Here is a 23,178-nt window from a genome sequence, read left to right as displayed (position 1 = left end):
TAGGTAAATAAAATAGAATTCAGCTTACAGCAATCAGCAACCATTCAGATTCCAATGAGAGGTTGAAATCATTTGAATGCTTGCTTTTTCATTTCCATTATCATAAAAATGAAAAAAAAGAAATTGACTTTCTAAGTGTAGAATTATTTTTTCAAAATTTGGAGGAGACATTGAAGTGGTGCCCCAGTGTTCTCTGGACAATCTGGGCTCTTCTTGGTCAGTTTATAATTATCCCCAACAAGGTTGTTGTCCTTACCCAGTGAGTAAAGGAAGCTTCCTACATGACATAAATTTTGAAGGGCTGAGACCAACCTCATTTCTACTTACTGATGTGTGAAATACCACACTTAAAGTGCTTATTTTTGTTTGCCTGTGGTTCTTTGTTTTGTTTTGTTCTTGCCTTTTCTGTAAGGCTTTCTGGTCCCAATTTCAAAAATGCAAATGTTCTAATATGTACACTCATGTCTCCAGCATAAACCCTTCAACCAAATAAGATGCTTGGACATATATGAGAATTGCACTAGGAAAAAGAAGCAGAAACTGATACATAGAGATGTCTGTATAAGTAACTCAACTCAACTTGGTAGCTACTACTACTGAAATGCAGTGGGTCTATATTGCCCCATAATATCAAATGAATGTAATGCTAAAATCACAAGAAAATTAAGATATTTATAGATATATAGATATATAAGATACATCTAAGATATGTATAGATATATAATTAAGATATATAGAGATAGAACTTCTCTACTCTACTTAAAAAAATCTTTGATAGCCTTACCTTTATTTACAACCAATCACTAGCAGACAACAAGATGGTAATTTAAAAAATAATAGTGGAAAAACTTGGAAATAGGATTTCCTATAAATTTTATATGTATTGCTTTTGACATAGAAATAGGCAGAGAACATGAGAAAATGCTCTGCATCACTTGCCATCAGGGAAATACAAATGAAAACCACAATGAGATACCACCTCACACCAGTGAGAATGGGGAAAATTAACAAGGCAGGAAACAACAAATGTTGGAGAGGATGTGGAGAAAAGGGAACCCTCATACACTGTTGGTGGGAATGTGAACTGGTGCAGCCACTCTGGAAAACTGTGTGGAGGTTCCTCAAACAGTTAAAAATATACCTGCCCTACGACCCAGCAATTGCACTGCTGGGGATTTACCCCAAAGATACAGATGCAGTGAAACGCCGGGACACCTGCACCCCGATGTTTATAGCAGCAATGGCCACGATAGCCAAACTGTGGAAGGAGCCTCGGTGTCCAACGAAAGATGAATGGATAAAGAAGATGTGGTTTATGTATACAATGGAATATTACTCAGCTATTAGAAATGACAAATACCCACCATTTGCTTCAACGTGGATGGAACTGGAGGGTATTATGCTGAGTGAAGTAAGCCAGTCGGAGAAGGACAAACATTATATGTTCTCATTCATTTGGGGAATATAAATAATAGTGAAAGGGAATATAAGGGAAGGGGGAAGAAATGTGTGGGAAATATCAGAAAGGGAGACAGAACGTAAAGACTGCTAACTCTGGGAAACAAACTAGGGGTGTTGGAAGGGGAGGAGGGCGGGGGGTGGGAGTGAATGGGTGACGGGCACTGGGGGTTATTCTGTATGTTAGTAAATTGAACACCAATAAAAAAAAAAAAAGAAATAGGCAGAGATATAATATTTTATACTACAAAAATTACTGCTCCTGGAAAGTAATGATGTAACGTATGTTGTTTTGCAAAACATATCATGTTATATAGGAGGCATGCCATATGTTCATGTTTTGGAACATGCTATGCCATAGGCAAGCAATCTGTCTTGGTTATCTACCAAAAATCTATTTCCCCAATCTTCCTTCCCGAAAGATCCCTTTTTTTGTTTTGTTTTGTTTTTTTGCACTGGCCTGCCCTATTTCCTATAGTCAAGTGCTTAGGAAGGATAGTCTAATTCTTAGCTGGGGAGTAAAAGTTCATTAGTCCATGCCAATCATGGTAACCCTTTGCCAGTGACTGCTTTAGAAATAGGCATGTGGTGCAATTCTGATCAATGAAACAAGATAGAAGTCCACTGTGGAGCATTCTTTACTGATTAAAAAAAATAAAAAGATAGGGGTATCTGGGTGACTCCATTGGTTAAGCATCTGACTCTTGATATCAGTGTTAGGAGTTCAAGCCTCAATTTGGGCTCCAGGAGCCTATTAAAAAAAAAAAAAAAAAAGACACAAAAAAATACTCTCTTCTACTCAACAGTGTTTTGTCTAGGAACTACTGCAGATATTTTGTGACCACTAAAGATGATCCAATATACTCAGATGGCAGAGCATAATAACAGAAAAAGCCCAGATCCTTTACATCATTGAGTGGCTGAATTAATCAATCCTGGAGTACTCTTGCCTCTGGATTCTTTATTATGTAATATAATACATATTATTACTGATTAAGCCAATTGAGTTGGGCTTTTTTTGTAGCCAAAGTACTCTACTACAGAATATATGTTTATCACAGCAAAGCATTTGAAAGGTCTCTTGCAATATTTTCCTGTATATTCAATGGAGAAATGTGGGTTGGCAAATAATTTAATTGGGCCCATTAAAAGATGGTTACATAATGCAAGGAAGTACGGTAGTATGTCTGAGTTCTTTTTGCTTCTAGCTTCTTCTGCTGAACTTTTTTGCAATCAACACAGAAGGCATAACACATGTAGATAATTTAGCGGAGAGAAATAATGTGCTAGATGACAGAATCAGAACTGAAAAAGATTTCTCCCAAGGAATGATATGAATGCCCATGCTTCTATTCTACCTCAAGAATATTTTCAGCTCTGCCCCAGCTTATCTGTGAAGCTTTTCCTTATCCCCAACTCATAGGCACAGTTTAAAACACATATTCCATCCCAGTCCCAGCCCTTGTCGCTACCGCAATCATAGCTTTCACTGTACCTTAACATATGTTTGTTTACATATCTATGCACATGAGCTCTTAGAAAACAGAAACCATGTTTTTGTTTTTGTTTTTTAAAGGTTTTATTTATTTATTCATGAGAGGCACAGAGAGAGAGAGAGGCAGAGACACAGGCAGAGGGAGAAGCAGGCTCCATGCAGGGAGCCTGACGTGGGACTCGATTCTCGGTCTCCAGGATCACGCCCTTGGCTGAAGGCAGCGCTAAACTGCTGGGCCACCGGGGCCGCCCTTTTCTTTTCTTTCTTTCTTTCTTTTTTTTTTTTTTTTAAGATTTTATTTATCAGAAGCCATGTTTTATTCATCTTTGTACCTTCAGCCTCCCAATTGGTGCTATTGGTGGGATGTCCGCATAAACAAATAAGTGAATGAATGAACACGTAAATGGATTGATTTGTTAAGAAACAGCTTCATTTAGGTGAAACTGAAGGACAAGAATAAAAGAAACAAAATTGAAAAGTTAATGGAAACTAATGAAGAACAGGAACAATCTGAGTTTAGACTCACTATGACACATTATTTGGAAACATTTCAGGAGGCTTTTGCCCTCCTAACTGAGCCTTCCTTTCTTTCATTTGTACTTTGTCCACACGTGTGTACATATGCATGAATATACAACATAACATTATAGTTGGCCACAATTTTTCACACTCTTTAAGACTTCCTTTGCAAGTGCCCTAAATAGCTTGAATTATGCTTTGAACAACAACTATGCTTTTGAACAACTTGTACTTTTGCAGTTATTGTAGAAATCACTGGTAGCCTATACAGAATAATTTGTGTTTCAGCGTCTGAAAAGTCCTTTGCCTTGATGGTGGCCATGTAGAATACTTGGACTTAAAATCTAATCCCCGTGTAATTTTCTATTCCTTCAACAGACTGTTGAAAATGTTTTACTTCCCACTGTCTTCTCCAATGCTGCTCCATGTTCCCTTCCAAATACATGTCAACATATAAACTGGAGATATAAGATTTATGCTACTTCTTTACCCGACACAACTAAATATCTATTTTGTGTTCTATAAAACCTAACAATTCAAAATAAAGCATATAGGTGTGTTAAGAGTTAAAAGGATCTATCCAGTTAACTCGAGGAAGAAATGGAGATGCATTGTTCTCAGAGTACAGCAAGAAAGCCAAAGGATTGAGACACCAATGTTTTCTTGGAACTCAAAGGCACAGCCACTAGAAATCAAAAACAGGCTAATAAAGCCACTGACCAAATAAAAAAATAATACTCAAATTTTATTTCATTATCAAAACCAAGTTCCAAGTTAACCCCTGGACATGGAATAAGCTCTTGCTAAACGTTCTTGAACAAACTCATTTAGATCGCATTATAAAATCAGAGAATTGGCATAAAAACTGAACACCTGAAAATTCATGTATAAGCCTTAGAGAAGACAAATTTAAATTGTCATTTAGAATTTAGAAAATGTGACTATAAAGCACATGAGTAGTTATTTTCGCCTAAACTTAAACAATCCAGTCAAGAAGTCTACCAGCCTCTGTTCTCTCAGACTATGGTAACCACTGCTTCCTTCACCTCCAAATAAAAATTATTTGTAAGAAATATAGTGTGGGGAGATAGCCAGGATAATAGCTTCTCTATGTTATGTCTTTCGCAATTCTTAGAGATTTGTGCTTTGTTACGGTGTGTTAAATATAGAAAAGGGAAGAATGAACATTGTACTAACCTAAAAGCATATATGTGATAGAATACAGACGTTTAAATACTAAATTTTATTTATTATTTTTTAAAGATGTTATTTATTTATTCATGAGAGACACAGTGGGGGAGACAGAGACCCAGACAGGGAGAAACAGGATCCTCACAGGGACCGGGATCACACCCTGAGCCAAAGGCAGATGTTCAACCCCTGAGCCCCTCAAATAGTAAAGTTTAAAACTCAATTCAGTAATAACTGACTGAGATCACACTTCATGTACATATTTTATGCTTTGCTATATATTTATTTTTAAAGAGTCACATTTATAAGAGTCCTGCACTCAAAAAAATCTTATCCTTTTAAGGAAAGTATAACTGAATGATAAAGAAAAGCGTTTCTCAATGTATTTTCAACCATAAAATATTCACCATGAACTAGTCACATCATGATCCTATGGACTTTGGGTCTGAGCCTGATGTCAAATGCAGTAAGACATCTGGGGAGCATGCAAGTGGTGGAGTGTATTTCACATATGGCAGTTAGGCTAGAAGGCAGAGGGCAACCTCTGGAGGTTTTGAATATTGGCTCCAAATTTTTTGACATGTCTCATGTCAAGAAGTGGGGGGTCTTTATCCCTACCTTATGATTCTGAGTAAGTTTGTGAATGTTTCAATCAAGATGAATAGAGCGAAAATGATCCTGACTTCAGAGACTAGAACAGAAAAGGCCAGGCAATTTCCACCTGATTCTCTTTTGAATTCTTAGAGTTTCTCTAAGACCTCAAGGGCCATGTAATGATAAGCCCAAATCCAGGAAGAGGCAATGCATAGGCACTCTTGTTGATAGCCCCCATCTGACTTCTTCCTTTGAGTCATCCTAGCTGAGATGCATATATGTGAGAGAAGAATCCTCTAGATCAGTGGTTCTCAAATACTAGTATGCATTAGAGTCAACTATGAGACTATTAAAAACATAGATTACTGAGCCCCACTGCTAAAGTTCCTAATTCAGCACATCTGGGATAAGACTAGATAATTTTTATCTAAATTTCCTGGCGATTTGAGAACCACTGCTGTAGATGATTCAAGTCAGCAATCATTGGCAACACCCTAACATCATGGAGCAGAGACAAACCATCCCTGCTCTGCCCTGTCTGGATTCCTGGCCCACAGAACCTCTGAACAGAATTACTCCACCTTTTCCCATTTAAGAAGGTACATTAGAATGAAAATTAGTAAAATGACATTATAGGACACTTTTAATTAATTCTCATTGATTCCAAAGTACAACATTCACAAACTTTCATGCTTTAATGATTACCTTTAGTTATTAATGTGATGCAGCACAGTTCACAAGTGATTGCAAAATATCACTGCTTACTCATCACATCTAGAAGACTACCCTGTTTAAGAGCATGAGCTTTGAAATAGGCAGAGCTTGTTTTGAGTCTCATCTCTACTACTTAAATGCTAACACAGCCCCTGATGGGGAAGTGGAGAAGCCTTCGGGGTTTGTGTGCCTGGGTTTAAATCACATCTCCCACCCTCCAGCTGTGTGTGATCTGAAACAAGATACTTAATCTGTGTAAGCCTCCGCTGCCCCGTTCCTAGAATGGCCTGAGAAGATTGTTGTGGTCATTAAATGAGATAATGCTCTTACAACAGGGCCTGGGACTGAGAAGCCACCCTCTAAATATCTTATGAAATTGTATCTTTCCTTAAATATTAAGGCTTTTTAACACTGAGAATTAGAGCTTCCCCTACAAAACCATGGTAACAGCCAATATCAACCTCATAATTTGATGGTTAGGATTAAATAATACATAACACATACCCAATAAAAGGCAGATGATGATGACGATTACACTGCTATGAAACAAAACACCACCAGGGACAGAAAGTATAAATGAGCAAGTTCTAATCCAATAAAAGAGAGCTTACATGCAGGGTTGGGGTGATAGCAATAAACAAAATGCTAAGGCCTAGCACCGGTCAAACAGTAAAGGACTGTGTGTTACTAAAAGTTCCATGATTGCAAGGGATTCCTGAAAGTCTGTTCATATACACTCTGAGCTAGAGTAAGAACAGCACTAAATCATCATATATTCTGGCCACCATCCTGTTAGCATCAGATCTCAAGAGCTGTGAACCAAGCAACATCCCAGCAGCTGTGAATCAAGCCATTTCTCAACCTTCGGCATCTATTCCTCTTTCTTCTCTCAGTACCCAAAGTACAGGTTTTAGGTAGGTACTATTTTTACTAGACCTTGCACTAATGGATTATTAGGCCAGAAAATCTGAAAGAATATTAATCAGCAATGAATATGTTAGCTAATAGCTCTGAGACAATGCCTTTCAGTAATGAAGGACTTTAAGAAACAGGGCCCAACAAAATATATCTATTATAATGTAACGATGGGTGAGGAGATTGCCATATAATGCAAGATTTTCTTAGTTCAGTTAAACCACAGATGACACAGGAGGCTACTTTCCTCTAAGGCTGGTGTCTGATGATTACAGATTTTACAAGACATGGACATGGCTTTCTTTAAAAATTGTTTCTTTTCCATGTTTTATTCTTTGTGTAACAAGAAGAATGCTGAAAGAAAAGTTAGGTAAATATTTTCCTTCCCTCTGGGTGGGGAAGAACTTTCTAAGCATAAAGATATAAAAGGGGTCACAAAGGAAAAGATAAAGCATATTTGACTCCATAAGAATTGAAACCTTCCTTATGTTAGGAAACATCATAATCTAGATGAAAACTGAGAAACATCATCCCCAAAGTATTTATGTCCATAACATACTAAGCAAAAATAAAACTCTAGCAGCTGAATAGAAACATGGTCTAGAACTAGACACAGATAATTTATTAGTGGAAAAAGAATTGCAAACTTAAACTATGTACATTTTTTCCCTCCACAAATTAGCAAAGATTTTAAAATATGTTGATATTTTATGGTGGTGAAGAATGTTAAGACCAAGATTCTAATAACCTTCTGATGAAAGTGGTCCAATTTTTCTGGAAAGCAATTTGGCTAAAATAAATGAGAAGTAATAAAAATGTTTTCAATCCTTGATCCTGTGAACCCACTTCTAAGTAAACTTGGAAAATTTCCCTGTGAATTAATCAGAGTTTTAGTCAAAATTTGAAGTAAAAAGATATTTACCATGGTTTTCTTTATAATAGCAAAATTTATAGAATAACATATATTTGACATTATAGATTAAGTAGGTTTGTATTTCTTATGAATATTATGCAGTCACATAAAAATTTCAAATAATTTTAGTGATTTGAGAAAATTCATACCAAAAAATTAACAGAAGAAAATCAAGATACAAAACAGGATTCAGTAGAGATAGCTTTTGAAATGCTTTGGTAATGGCTTCCTGGAGTGCTGCACTGAGGTATATTCTGACATAGTGTCTGGGCTCTGCAGGAAAGAAGCCTGTGATCAGTAATATCTGCCATGGGCATAAAAGGTAGGAAGTAGTGGCACATACGCACTGTATCTGCCATCCCTACTAGTATAAGCAACATAGTCCCAATCATTTGTTAGCATATACTTGTGCCATAGTGTGTGCACGTGGATGTATGTAAAATCACTCCACTGTAACTGTGATTATCTTTATCTTGTGCTATTAGGGTGATTTGGTTTTATTAAAAATATTTTGGTATTTTTCAAATTTACTACACTGAGTACATATTGATTTTGTATTATTATTATTATTTTAGAGCTTCAAATTGTTCAAGTGATTTTTTTAACAATATACTACATTGACTCTGGGGAAGGTGGCAGCAGTAAAGGAATAAAAACAGGCAAATAAATTCTAAAGAGATTTTGTAGGTGCTTTCATTTTTCTTTTTCTAGGAGGTAAATTTGTTATTAGTTAGGAATATCTTTCCCAGTACAGGTTAGCTCAAAATCTCTTTAAATTTGATTATGAATAAGAATGTGACCTTTTGTCTCCTATGGAAATCCAAGCACTTGAAGGAAGATTTCTATGAATGAGCTAAAAAAAGAATCAATTTTTGTCAGTATAAATAGCCAAATGTCCTGAAACTAATAAGACCACCTTTGAAAAGGCCAGTCTTGTGGCAAGCTTTTAAAATTTTTAAACAATTAATGCCACTTTTATTTTGCTTTACTAATTTGTATACTGCTCAGTCATCCCCACTCTAGAAGCTGATTTTGATATTTTCAAAGCTCTGATTTCTTTGCAGAGAGTAATTACCAGGTGAGGGAGGAAATGGGTATGGTTTCTTGGCTGAATTTCTTCCACCTTAAGAGGCTGTCTCAGAATTGGAAGCCATAAGCTTCAGGGAGTCAGAGACAAAGGGCCCAGACGCAGCTCTCCCTTTAATTAGCTCTGTGACATGAGACAAGTCATTTTCTCTGTTTCCTTTCAGAATTTCCACACTGGTAATATGAGAAAATAGTGTTACTGTCCTCCAGGGCAGGATATGTGAGGATAAATTGAGTAAAAGATGCAAGATGTATAAGTCGACGGGAGGCCATCCTTCCTACTGGGTCTCTCTCCCACATGACAGTGTACAAACCCCTCCTAAGGTGTTAGCTGATAATTAGGATGTTAACTAGCAGCCAAAGAGTCAGTGATATTTGAGTTTTTAAAAGTAAATTAAGTGAGATTGTCCCAAATTTCAGAAGTGGACAGTGTTGGCAAGATGTCCAATGCTGACCACAGGGAGTTTTAGGGGACGATGTCTGGCTCTAATTTCCCAAATCCTCACCCAGTTCTCTTAAAACTAAAATTCATTATGACAATCATATATTGTCTTTTATTAAGTCCTATTTGACTGTGGCTGAGTAAATTTGTCACCTTCCTCACAGCTGATGCTTGCATTCCTCTGCTCCTTCATAATGCATTTATGTTCCCAAGAACATTGAGATTAAGTGTTAAGGCACTGTTAACCACCAGTACTGAGCACAGAAACAGACTGTGAGAAGTAGTTATTGAATGGGCTCCCAATAACTGCTGTCTTCTTGGAGAACACCTAAATATGCCCAGGATACCTCCCAAAGTGAGGACTCTCACTGCATCATTGCATAGACTCCTTTATCTTTTCTTCCTTACCATGTCATTATCCGTTGCAGGTTTAACTAATGTTTCCTCTGTGGAGGCACCGGGCTACTCCTCCCTATTCGTGAATGGACAAAAGAACAGTATGTGAAGAGTTTGCATGGGCTTCATTACATCACTTTTAGAAATATTTATATTTCCAAATTGTGGACTCTCAAAAAAATGATCTAAGCTCGAATAATGAAACATGAAAAGTCTTGCTTTGCACTTACTTAAATTTTTGATGAAATACATAAGGTAGATATTTTGCTTTATATAAAAAATATAATTGCATGAAAACTACATTCTATGCTCCCTTATTAGGTTGAAAGTTTTTCAGGAAAGCATGGTCCAAGATGCAGGCATAGGAAGACTTCAAATTTGCCTCCCATGGACACATAAAATGTACAGCTATACATAGAGCAAATCCTCCAGAAGAACTGAGGGCTGATTGAACAGCTTCAGCACAGCAAATGATAGAAGGACCACATAGAGAAGGGTAGAAAAAATGGAGACATGGTAATAAGGGGAACCTCACCCCCTATACAGCAACCTGCAGTGGAGAGAGATATCACTGAGGGCCAGCCTCACCTGACCTGAGCCACAGCAAAGAAAGAGTTTAAAGGACAGCTAGACTATAAGTAAAGGAAATTTACTCACTCTAACCCTACAGCATCCACATTTCTGCATCCCCAGAGCAGGTGAGGGTGGCAAAGTTCACTGTTGTCTTATTTTATGAAATTGCCACAGTCACCCCAACCTCTGGCAATTGCCACCCCGCTCAGTTAGGAGCCATCAGCACTGAGGCAAGACCTTCCAACAGTAAAAAGATTATAACACACTGAGAGCTCAGATGATGGCTGGCATTTTTATAATATTTTTAATCAAGATATGTACATTGTGGGTCACCTGTGTGGCTCAGTAGGTTAAGCATCTGCATTTGGCTCAGGTCATGATCCCAGGGTCCTGGGATTGAGCCCTGTATCAGGCTCCCTGCTCAGCAGGGAGTCTGCTTCTCCCTCTACCCCTCACCACATTCATGCTCTTTCTCTCTCTCTCTCTCTCTCTCTCTCTCTCTCTCTTGCTCAAACTCCCTCTCACTCTCAAATAAATAAAATCTTTTTTAAAGATAGGTGCATTGTTTTTAGACATACTGCTATCGCACACTTACTAGACCACAGTATAGTATAAACGTAACTTTTGTATGCATTGGGAAGCCAAAAACTTCATTTGACTCACTTTAGTGCAACATGTGCTTTATTGCAGGAGTCTAGAACTGAACCTCTAATCTTTCCGAAGTAAGCCTGAATAGGAACCCAAATGTCCACCAAGATGAATGGATAAAGATGTGGTATATATGTACATGATAGAATACTACTCAGTCATAAAAAAGAATGAGGTCTTTCCATTTATAGCAACATGGATGAATTTAGGGGATGTTATGCTAAGTGAAATAAGTCAGGCAGAGAAAGACAGAGGCCGTATTGTTTCAGGATCTTTGCGTGCTATGGTCAAGAAAGAAGTCTTGAGACATTTTGCTGTGCAACTTAGTAAGTTTATTCAAGTAGCACAGGGACAGGACCAGTGGGAAGAAAGAATTGTACTCTTGTTGTGTGAAGCTGGTGGTTATCTGCTTAGTGCTCAAGGGGGAGGGGATTTGCAGGGACTATAAGATTATAAATGTCTTCTTCGAAAATTTTACCCATAAAAGTACTTTTGCAAGATTTCTTTGGTGTCTATCATTCAGTTCAATATCAACTATCAATGAGATTTACAGGCAGTCATTCAGAATATAACAACCAGGGACACCTGGGTGGCTCAGTGGTTGAATGTCTACATTCCGCTCAGGGTGTAATCCTGGCAACCTGGGATCGAGTCCTGCATCAGGCTCCTCACAGAGAGCCTGCCTCTCCCTCTGCTTCTGTCTCTGCCTCTCTCTGTCTCTCTCATGAATAAAGAAGTAAAATCTTAAAAAAAAAAAAAAAAAAAAAAAGAATATAGCAACCAGCACTTATTTGATCCTTATCAAAACTATGCAGGCTATAAGTCAGCCTTCTGGGCTAAAGGTGAACATTTTTCTGCTTCTGTCCCTCATCAATATGATTTCACTTAGATGTGGAGTCTAAACAACAAAACAAGCAAACAAAACAAAACACGGACTCATAAATACAGGAAAGAAACTGCTGGTTACCAGGGGGCAGAATAGGTGAAGAGGATTAAGAGTTACAAACTTCCAGTTTTAAAATAAGTAAGTCATGGGGATGTAATGAACAGCATAGGGAATATTGTCAGTAATATTGTAATAACTTTGTATGATGATAGATGCAAACTAGACTCACGGGGATCATTTCATAGTGTATAAAAATATCCAATCACTCTGATGCACATCTGAAACTAGTAGCATATTGTTTGTCAATTATGTTTCAATGGAAAAAAGCGGTGTAGGCTGTATAAATATAATACTTAACCTGGCTGGTGGGGGTATAAATTGTGTCCACCATTCAGGAAAGCAATCTAGCCAAATACATTGGCACTTTAAGTGTTCTCATGCCATTTGATCCAGTACATTTTCAGGAGTTTGTTCAAATTAAATGATCATGTATATAGACAACTATTCTTAGTTAGAAAAGTATTCATACATATTATTTGTAATAATAAAAAGGGGCAACTAAATGTCCATAAAATAGAGGAGACCGCGTAAATGATGGTACATTGTACATTATTATATGTATTATGCATTCTAATGTAGCCATTAAAATGATAATTATATAGACTTTAAATAAGCAAACATGTAGACAATATCATAATAATTACTCTAAGGTTATAAAACTATATACATAGGATAATCTCAAACTGGTTAATAGTCAATATTTGCTGTAAAAAACTGAAAGAAAATCCGCAGAAATGTTAACAAGGTTATTTCTGGGATTGGGTGAATTTTGTGTGTTTTTAAAACTTTTTTCTCATTTTTTAAAAAATTAAAATAATGATATATAATGTCTTCCAAATAAAAAAATTCTCCACCTCCCCCCATAAAGTTTTTCTTCGGAGAGATTAAAATTTTTTATGTAATATCCACCAAAATATATGTATGTAAGATATTGCTGAAACTTGATTCTCTGTCCCAAGGGTAGCCATTTTTTTGCGACTACAGTTAAAAATGTCATTATGGTGCACTGAAAAGAAAAGCTTATCTAAAATAAAGAATATTTTTAAAATGTTTAAATGTCACCTGTGTATGTCTTTAAAAATAAATACTTATCTCTATTAGAATCAATTTATTAATATTTATAGTTTGCTTGACAGAAATTATGCTTTTCCAGTTATTCAGTCTTTTCACCAGTGGACATCATTCTCCGTAAAAGGAATAGTAAACCTAAAATTTCCCCCTTCTTTTATTTTTTTTCCATTAATATCTAGGTATTACTGTGATTTACTAAGGGAAAAAATCTTAAATCATCTCCTTATGATCAAGTCATGAGTGATTCAGAAATTGTTTCATTTACATTGTCACACTGTATCATGTGATATGACTCTATACTTACAGTGAGGTAGGTGATCCTGCATCTGGCCAGCTGGGCAAGAGCTTAAATACCTCGGCCTATGTTGTCCTGAAACTGCTGCCAAACAGGTACCGATTAAGCTCAATGAAACCATAGGAAGATGAGCATAATTGGCAGCAGGCTTCTGAGTCCCCAGAAGGTGCAAGGGTACAAACTAGCATCACAGACATACATGAAACAAACAGAAGTGGGACAAGAAGGTACAGACAAAAATAAAAAAAAGAAGAAGAAGAAGAAGGTACAGACAGATGTAAGGCTGAACCTGGGCTTTGGTGCAATGGTTCTCTATGTTAGTGGCTTTCTCAGTTGGAAACTTTCGTCTCACTTTGTACTGGTAGCTATTCAGTGGAAGTGACATAGTATGTAACCCTTGGTATATTGCATAAAACTATAGACATAGGCTTTCTTTTCCTACGTGGCCAAATGGTAACACTTTATAGCATGTCTCTTCTACAATAGACTTGGGCTCCAGAAAGGAGTAAATTCTCCCCTTCTGATTTTTACTCTTTTTGCCCCATTTCCTACTCTGATCAGGCCCAACTTTTCTGGGTGAATATAAAGGCAAACTTAAACATTATTAGAAATACCTTGTTAAATTTTAGTGTGACAAATTTGGAGAGCATAGTCAATGGTTCAGGAAATAGGCTTAAAGTCTTTAACGTTTAAGACACTATGGAGACAAGTCACACATTATTCCTTCATTTATTACATCTATATACCTATGTTTGTATCTATATCTCTATGTATCTTTCAAAACAAGCATTTATTGAGCATCTACTATGTGCCAGGCCCTATCTAAGGTTCAAAAGGCATATGATTTAGTAGAAGACACAGACATGTTAATAAAAAGGTATTTACCCAGTGTGTGAATACCTGGGTAAATACAGGTAACATTATATCAATATCAAGTTGCAAGAAAACATGGGAGTAATTTAGATTTAACCAGGATGTGTAGGAAGGCTCTTCAGTGTGATCTTTTAGTCAAGCTCTTTAAGTTAAACAGAGTTTTCCCTGAAGGGGAGGGTGGAAGGGAACTCAAGGCAGAGAGAAAAGTATTCATAGGTACAGACACATGGAGCAAGGATGAGGTACTCAGGAGCTCCAGCTAGTTCAACATAGATGATAGTGTTATGGTAAAAGATGTGATAAAAGACTGTGTTTGCCAATCTAAGCCTCTATACTTCTTTCTGTAAGTGAAGAATATCTGTTGAAGGATTAGAAGGAACTAATCTGCAGATCAAAATGAATATTCTGGAGGCAAAGAGGGGAGTAGATTGAACGGGATGTACACTGGGAAACCAGTTAAGCAGGCAATTGTTAAAGCCCCTATGGGAGATGTGGGAAGCCTGACATGACTTTAGACTGTAAAAGGGTGGTTTCAAAAAAACAAGCATTAGATGTTTAAATTTCAAAATCTGTTGTACTAAAACTGAGGGCTACATGGGGTTCAGAGAGATGGACTAGGGAGGCTGGGATGCAGCCTTCATAAAGAGAGAAGAGAGGAGAGGGGGTGAAGGTGGGATCTATATGCAAAGGCATGCATTGCATTGCATCTAATTGGAAATGATGCCCTTTACCTGAAACTAAAACCTATTACCATGGCTTGCCTGGAAATAAATGTAGCAATAAATTCTGATGTTGCAGAAAAAAAGAAATAGGAAGAAAAGAGAAAACCTCATTTTATATAGGTTAATCTTCTATCACTGGGTCTCAGGCCCTGCTGTTTAGTAGCAGGACTAAATCTCTCTGTTCTCAGATCTCTTTGGCTGCAAAGGCTCACACTTGGCCAGTCTCAGAAGCAAGGAAGATTCAAATCACCTTTTCAGCTTTCATATAATTCCTCCAGGGACCAGAATGAGCATCAGATCCTTTTACAAACTCACATTCTACCCTGCCCTTGACCTCAAGAATTCCAAGTCATTGTGTTCTGATCTTCCCCCTCTTGGCTCCAGCCTTATATGCCCAGATGGAAGGAACCCCTGTGATAACTGTCTCCATTTGGACCTGAAAGATGCAGGTAGGCCCCTAGGTACTTGCTGGTTCCCTTAGGATCAGTACTTTAGGAAGCTAAAATGGATACTGAATGACAATGAATTTGAGAGAAACAAGAGCAGCAAGCAGGCAGTGGTTGCCTGGACTAGATGGTGGCTACAGAGGCGAAGAGAAGAATAAAGATTTGAGAACTGTTTGTCAGAATTTTAGGGGTCAATTGAACGTGGGTGATGAAGGAGAGGGAAGAATCAAGGAAAACTTGAGGCTTTTGATCTAAACAGTTTGGTAGGTGGCGGTTTCATTTATTGAACTAGAGAACACAGGACATAGGATGTTCAATTGCAAACCTTGTGAAGTTGAGGCACCCATGAGGCCTCTAAGTGGAGATGTCTGGTGGTCTGGACATTCATGTATGGGGTTGGGAGAAAAATCTGAGCAGAATAAATGATTCTGGTATCATCAGCATGTAGACTGCAATCCTAGCATCTCCCTGGGAGAATTAATTGAACACAAATAGCCAGACCCAGAGGAAGATCCATATTTTTTTAAAAAATTAGAGAACAAAGGAGCCTTTGGAGAAGTAAAGGAAAGTCTATCAGAAGGGACAAGACCAGTCAGGGGAGTAAAATGTATGGAAAATCACAAGGAGCAGGGTGTGGTTCACACTATAAAATACTGCTGAAAAATGAAATAAGATAATTACTGAAAAGTGCTCATTCATTTTAAGGACATGGAGGCTAGTGGTTACCTTGGAAAGAGCAGTTTCAATGACACAGCAAGAATAGTATACAAATTAGAGAGGAGAAAGAGTGAGAAGGAGAGACCAAGTACAGAAAGGCATTCACTAAGTTTACCTGTCAAGGGTAGGGGAGAGAGAAAGCACAGGTGGAGAAGGACATATAATGAAGATAAGGTATAACTGAGAAGATGAGGCATCATGATAATAATTGGAGAGCAATTCTAAGACAGCCGTGCAAAACAAACATGAACCAATGTGGAGCAGACCGTAACAGTGGGGCATGGAGGAAGTCAGAGGAAGGGACCGATTGTTGTGAATCTGTATGATTGCAGAGCAAGTACCAACACGGCATGGAAATCAAAACAAGTTGGGTTCAAACTCTTGCTCTGGCACTTGCTAATGTTTCTTGTGTGTAAAATGTGGATAATCCTTACTTTTTTCGAGATAATCTGCACCAATGTGTTCTTGCCATGTAGTAAAAACAGCACACATTAGTTTTTTTTTTTTTTCTCATTTGCAGGCTAACACAAAGGAGCAAGAAGACTTTAATAGTAGAATATAGTTATGTAAAATATAGAAACCTCACATAAAAAAGAATTTTTGTATTTAAAATACTCTAAGCTGAAGTCCTATGATAATGTCAATACCTTATATTTCACACCACTTTAAAATTTGTTCTGATGTCTCATTTTAGTCACAAAACAAGTCTATGAGGGAAGTAGGACAGGTATTCTTATCCCTTGTTAAAGATTCAGAAACTGGGGCATGCTGAGGTTAGGGAACAGCCCATCCTTGGTTGTTAGCTGTGGAGGCTGGGCTTGAACTCATCCTGGAGTTCAGTGCTTTGTATAGGAGCCCATAATATGCAGATAAAACCTAATTGCAGTCTCAGTAGTACATCTAGAACAACGTGAAATGGGAAATTATTTGGTACTTACTCTTCAGTTTTTAGAAATGAATACATTAGTTTAAGTTTCATTCAACTGCATTTCCTATTAAGACTATAATAATTAATTCTCTGGTATTGAATCCTCCATGCCTCTGAGACTAACCAAGGATTTTCCTTTAAAGCTAAGGAGATGTGGAAGTAGAGAAGTTTAGTAGCCCAGCAGCAGGACCTGAGCCCAGTGATGGTGTGAAGAAAACAACACATCTATCCAAGGATGACATAGCAATCAGGGAGAGGAAGCTTGGTTAAAACATCCAGAAGAGGGATGCCTGAGTGGCCCAGCGATTGAGCATCCGCTTTCTGCTCAGGTCATGATCCCAGGGTCCCAGGATCGAGTCCCACATCGGGCTCCCTACATGGCTGCTTGTCCCTCTGCCTTCGTCTCTGCTTCTCTCTCTGTGTCTCTCATGCATACATAAACAAAATATTTTTTAAAAACATCCAGAAGAGAAGATTTCTAGCAAAATGGAACTGCAAATGAAGACAACAATCAACCCAAGCCAAAATATTACTACATTACTACTACTGCTATTACTAGATATGCACCTGCGAGGTACATATAGATATCTAGGTATATGTAGCACCACCACCAGCAGCAGTAATGGTACTACCAACAACAGTTATAGCAGTACATGGGAGAAGTCAATATCACCATTTCCTCCACTTCCCAAAGAAAGACATAGAGAATACAAATCTATGATTTTCAAACTTTAAAAAAATGAAACCCAAATGAGTAACCTGGAAGGTCAAGTGGAAGCAATTGCTGGAAAATTTCTATTCAAAGAGCTAGAAATTATGAAAGAAAACATGAGACTAGGTAGACAGACTTAGGGTAGTAACGCAAAAGTGATAGGAATTCCAGGAAAACAGTTACAGATTGAGGAGAGATGGTAGTTGTTCACATAAAAGAAAACTAATGTCCCTGAGCTGATGGAAGAGAATAGATTTTAAAGGCTTGCTGAGTTGCAAGCAGGACATACATTTAACATACACAAGTAAAATGCCCTAACTTAAGAGAAGTTAAAAACAAAATATTAGGAAGACTTGGCTTCTCATCTATACATAACAGAGGAGCCCAGAAAATAATAGATTACTATCACCTAATCTAGAGAGAAAAGGACACCAACCCAAGAATCCTAAAGTCCTCCAAGATACCTCTAACTAGCTAGGTTAAAAGAAAGATATTTGCCAAAAAGCAGGAATTCAGGTGACTTCCGTTTGAAAGAGTACTAGATATATAGCTACAACCAAAGAGCAAAATTATTAAGGAGGAAGACCTCAGGAAAAAGAAAGATGAAAAAGGAGGTGATTTTAACCTTGCAACAGCATACTTAAATTTAAATGGATAAGAATCAGGAGTGTGTAAAATATATCCTATATAAAGATATTTCAGGAGAAAAAAAACAGTTATGCTACAAGTGAAAACCTAATAGTTTGGAAAGTAAAAAATTATCTCAAGAAAATCAAGGACATGAGGTGGTAGTGAAGAAAGGGGTAAGATAAAAGTTTTCTGGATGTTCCATTTATATGGGGGAGACTAGCATGAGAAAAGTAAAAACATTCTAAAAATGCTTGTTGCATGGGGCAAAAGTCTTGGAGTAATTGGGGGAAATAGTCTCTTATTGTCACACAATAATATATAAATAGGCATTTATTAGTGTTGGGAGAAGGATAACTACTAATTGAGTGGAAAATTGCAGGAGAACCTCTAAATACAAGGGGCAGGGGTGAGAAGTAACATCATCAAGTAACATCACCAAGTTACAAAAAATAAGGAAAAAGAATAAAGAAATCTTAGAACAAAATTAATGTTACCAAAGTGAGATGAAAGAATAAAATATGATAATGATAAGATATAAAATTCTGAAGAAAAATATAAAACATGAATGAGATGCAAAAATTCGTATTAAAATATTAACAAATAGACTCCAGCATTGTATCAAAAGAAAGTAATTTCCTCTGATTAAGTAGTATTTATTCTGGGATTTCAAGAATTGTTCAAAATTAAAAGGTATTAGTATGTAATATAATATAAATTTAATGGGTTTTATAAATTTTATAAATTTAAATGGATAATAACTCAAAATGTGTAAAATGTATCTTAAATAAAGAGTCTTGAAATCAAATAGTTATGCTAAACTTAAAGAGTATACTCCCCTGTCATATAATTCTTTACACAAACAAAGGAGAAAAAGACAGATGATTCTATCAGTAGTTGCTGTAAAGCCTTTGATAAATTCAGCAGCTATTCTTTTTTTTATGATTTTATTTATTTATTCATGAGAGACACAGAGAGAGATGCAGAGACATAGACAGAGGGAGAAGCAGGCTCCTCGTAGGGAGCTGATGTGGGATTCAATCCTGGGATTGGGATCACGTCCTGAGTCAAAGGCAGACACTTAACCACTGAGCCATCCAGGTGTCCCTCAGCAGCTATTCTTAAGAAAAACACTAGGTAAAATAGCAATGAAAAGAAACAACTTGAATATGATAAAAACTTCTTATCAAGGCTAATCACAAAATATGATTTCAAAATTATAAAATGATAGACTTTTTCATTAAATTTAGATAAAGATGCTTGATACCATCGTTATTCATTATTTAAGATTATTATTACTAATTATTAATACCATTGTTATTTAAGATTCTAGAAAATGTAATAAGACAAGAAAATGAAATAACCAGTATAAACTGAAAAAGGAGAGATTAAAACTTGGTTTCTATTTACTGATGACATTACTGTATACCTAAGGATTCCAAGAGACCCCAGTAAAACACTAATAGAATTTAGTAAGACATATAATAAGGTGGATGAATGCATAATAAATGAAAGTAAGGCTGAATCCATAATAAATGTAATAAATAATAAATGTAAATAGTATATACTAGTTTTTTCCTCCATTATCAGTGGCTACTGGAAATATTCCATTCACAATGATAATGAAAGCTAATAAAACATTTAGAAATAAATTTAACAAGAACATAAGACCTGTATGAAGAAAATTATAAAATGTTATTGAATGATATATAGCTCTGAGTTTATATCCATGGATAGGAACACAGTATCGTTAAAATGCCAAATCTCTTCAAATAAATATATACAAGAAATTTTGAAAGGATAATGAGTTTGTATAATATAATATTAAAGTCAGCATAGATGAATTAATGTGCAAGAATAATGAGGAAAGTTATTTATAAGGAAAATGAAGGGGAGGGTTTGTCTAACTGGATACAAAAATATATACTAAAGCCACTGTAATTTTTTTTTTACAATAAAAATCTTTATTTAGGTTTGGTCAGTACAGGTAAGATATACTGGAGTCACAGAGCAATATGCATTAACAGGATACAACAGTTCATAAAAACTGAGTAACTATGCACACAAATTTCTTAAACATTCAGTCACCTAAAGAGAAAATGCACGGATGTATGGTGGAAAAAACCGTATCTAACACTGAAACTACTATAGGACTCCATCAGCAAGTCCAACTTTTAGTGATAAAACTACTGTACTGGGCAAACTTGGCAGTCATAAACCCACATCTATTCTAACAAGTCTGAATGGTGCATAAGTATAATAACAGCACGAGTAAGAATGCCCTTACACAGCACAGGTTCTAGGATAGACACAGATTTACACAGACATCATTGTGTTATACTTTAAGGAAAGATTTCCATTTACAACTTCACATTAACTCCTATAAAAATAACTTGACCCTACACAAAATGTCCTGTTAGCAACATTCAAGGTAATTAACTGTTAGAATTTCCAAAGTGGCAGAGGTATTGAAGCAAAGAAAGAGAGGGGGGAGAAAAAGGGGGAAAAAAAACCACACCCACGAAAAAAGGCGAATTGTGACAAAAGTATGCGTTAATTTTCTGGACAGTATCCTTTCCCAAATTAAATGACACTGTATACAAATTTGCTGGAAAAAATATTACAAAACTGAACCCTGTACCTTTACATTTGAGTCCAAGCCATTCTGAACGTGGCGGGAGCCCGCAGTTGGGTGACCTTTCCCACTCACTGTTTTCTCCTCTTGAGGGTCATGATTGGAGTCTGTGTCCTTGAGCGGTGTGTGAGAGAGTTTTCACTGCCCGTGGGAGAGTCTACACTTTCATACCCCGCACTGAGTTGATTTACGTAACTACTCCCTCCTCTGCCAGTTCTCTCCTCTGAGCCGTTGGAGGCCTTATTACCACTCCCTGGAGAAGAAGGAAAGTCATCTTCGGCTGTGCCCCCCTCCCTGTGAAATCCAGACCCAGACGTCGTCTGCCGGGAGGAACTGCCATTACTTGGGCCGTTGGCCAGCCACGGTCTTTACCTGTGGCCTCGGCCTGTGCTACAGGCTCAGAAGATGTAGTCCTGCTGGTACCTGGGGCTGGAGCTTGAGGCGCTGCTGTTGGTACTGAGCCAACTGCTGGCGCGTCTCTTTCAGTTGTTGTTGAAGAACTAGAATGGTGCTCTGCATACCCTCTACTTCGTCAAGTTGAATGATGAGGTCATTCAGTTCATCCTGACTGCTTTTAAGCTCCTCACTATATTTCTTCTGTAAAGCCAACTCTGCTTCAAGTTGTGCGATACGTCCCTGGGACAGCTGCCTTCCAAGCTCTTGATTCTCCTGGATAAGCATTCGACACTTCGCCATGAACTTTTTGCCTGTTTGGCTCATTTGAGTTTTGACCCAGAAGTTCAACAACAATCACGAAGTCCACAGTCTTATGGGCACACCTGAGATACAGTGTCTCTAAGTCACTACGCTCAAGGTTAAGAGCGATGCATATTCCATTTTTACATTTTACTGGAATTTTACATGTTCAATTCATGATTTTAAATCTCTAGGTTCTCATTCCTCCAAACTGTCTGAAGACACAGTGTGCCACAGACTTAAGACTTCTGTTTCTCCCTCTATTTTCTTCAAACAGAAACATTTCTCAAGTGTCTACATGTTCTAGAAGGGGAATTTTTCGGAGGTGGCCACTTCTTCGGAATAGTCCGACGCCATCAGGCCTCTGAAGCAAGGGGAGGGGGAAGAAAAAAAAGCTGAAACACAAGGTTCATCTGGTAAGTTTTACGTTAACCATTACAAGCTGGACAGTATAAGAATGTGGCTTTTTTTTTTTTTTGGCTCAAAAAGTCTGTGTCTTGGTGTGGAAACGAGTACTTGGCTGTCCCACCACAGCTTTCTCGTAGTGGGACTGTCAGGGAAGTCTTGACTGGGGAGTATGATTTGTTTACCTATCAGGCATAAACTTCCAGGCACTCAGTTCATTTTGGGCTTGTTCCAGTTTGTCTTTAGTCTGTTCCAGTTCACCTTTCATTTTTAGGAAAAACAAGTTGATCGCTGGGTCTACCATTGTTGATCTCAGTTGGGCAACGCTAGGCTGCTGGACTTGCTTGAGGTACTGGATTTGAGTAGTACTCTCTTGCATCTCTTGCTCCTGGGTTGCCAGTCGCATCACAAGGATGTTTTCTCTGCGAGCAGACTCTTGCTGTTGTTGCTTTAGTTTTTCCTCAGACTCCCTTAACCCAGTTGCATCATTAGAATTAAGATCTGTGTACTCGCCCTCCCAAGCTTGGACATATGCTTCATACTGTTTCCACCTTAGAATTAACTCATCTCGTGCCATAACTTTGAAGTCTGTTTCACTCAGTCTAACCTTTTTAGGAAGAGGTTCCTCGTTGGGCATCTTGAATCCTCTCGGGACGGAGGCCGCGCGGGTCACTTAGGCCGAGGCTCCGCCGCCCCGCCCCGACCCCGCGCTGCGCTCCTCCTCTCGCCGCAGCCCCGGCGCCCCCCTTTATTTGCGGGTCTCGCTGCCACAAAATGGCCCTAAAGCCACTGTAATTAAACAAGATAGTATTGACACAGAAATGGACAAATAGATCAGTGAAACAGAAGAAAAAAAAACTGAAATACATACAATATATAGAAGAATTCATCTATTATAAAGATAGCATTTCAATTCTGTGAAAAAGGCATAGCTTAAACAACTAATAACATAACATTGATTATCCATCTGAAAGAAATAAAGACCTCTATCATACAACCCTGAAACAGAATCTAAAATGGATAAAAGACTTACATGTAAAAAGAATATAATAATGCTTTTATAAAGGGAAATTTAAGAGTTGGGAAGACTTTTTAAACCAATAGAAAGTCCAAAGCTCTAAAAGTAAAGATATCTAAGTGTGATGGTTAATTTTAATAACC

The 23,178-nt window shown here is 37.4% G+C and overlaps 1 pseudogene; it reads right to left on the bottom strand.

Moving 5' to 3' along the window:
• Nucleotides 1-20,222: 20,222 nt before the first annotated feature.
• LOC607091 lies at nt 20,223-22,669 on the bottom strand (annotated as a pseudogene).
• Nucleotides 22,670-23,178: the final 509 nt, after the last annotated feature.

This window comes from Canis lupus, chromosome 25 (assembly GCF_011100685.1).
Source record: "Canis lupus familiaris isolate Mischka breed German Shepherd chromosome 25, alternate assembly UU_Cfam_GSD_1.0, whole genome shotgun sequence".
NCBI classification, from domain to species: domain Eukaryota; kingdom Metazoa; phylum Chordata; class Mammalia; order Carnivora; family Canidae; genus Canis; species Canis lupus.
The sequence above is the reverse complement of the archived record's forward strand: the minus strand, read 5'-3'. Positions and strand labels throughout refer to the sequence as shown.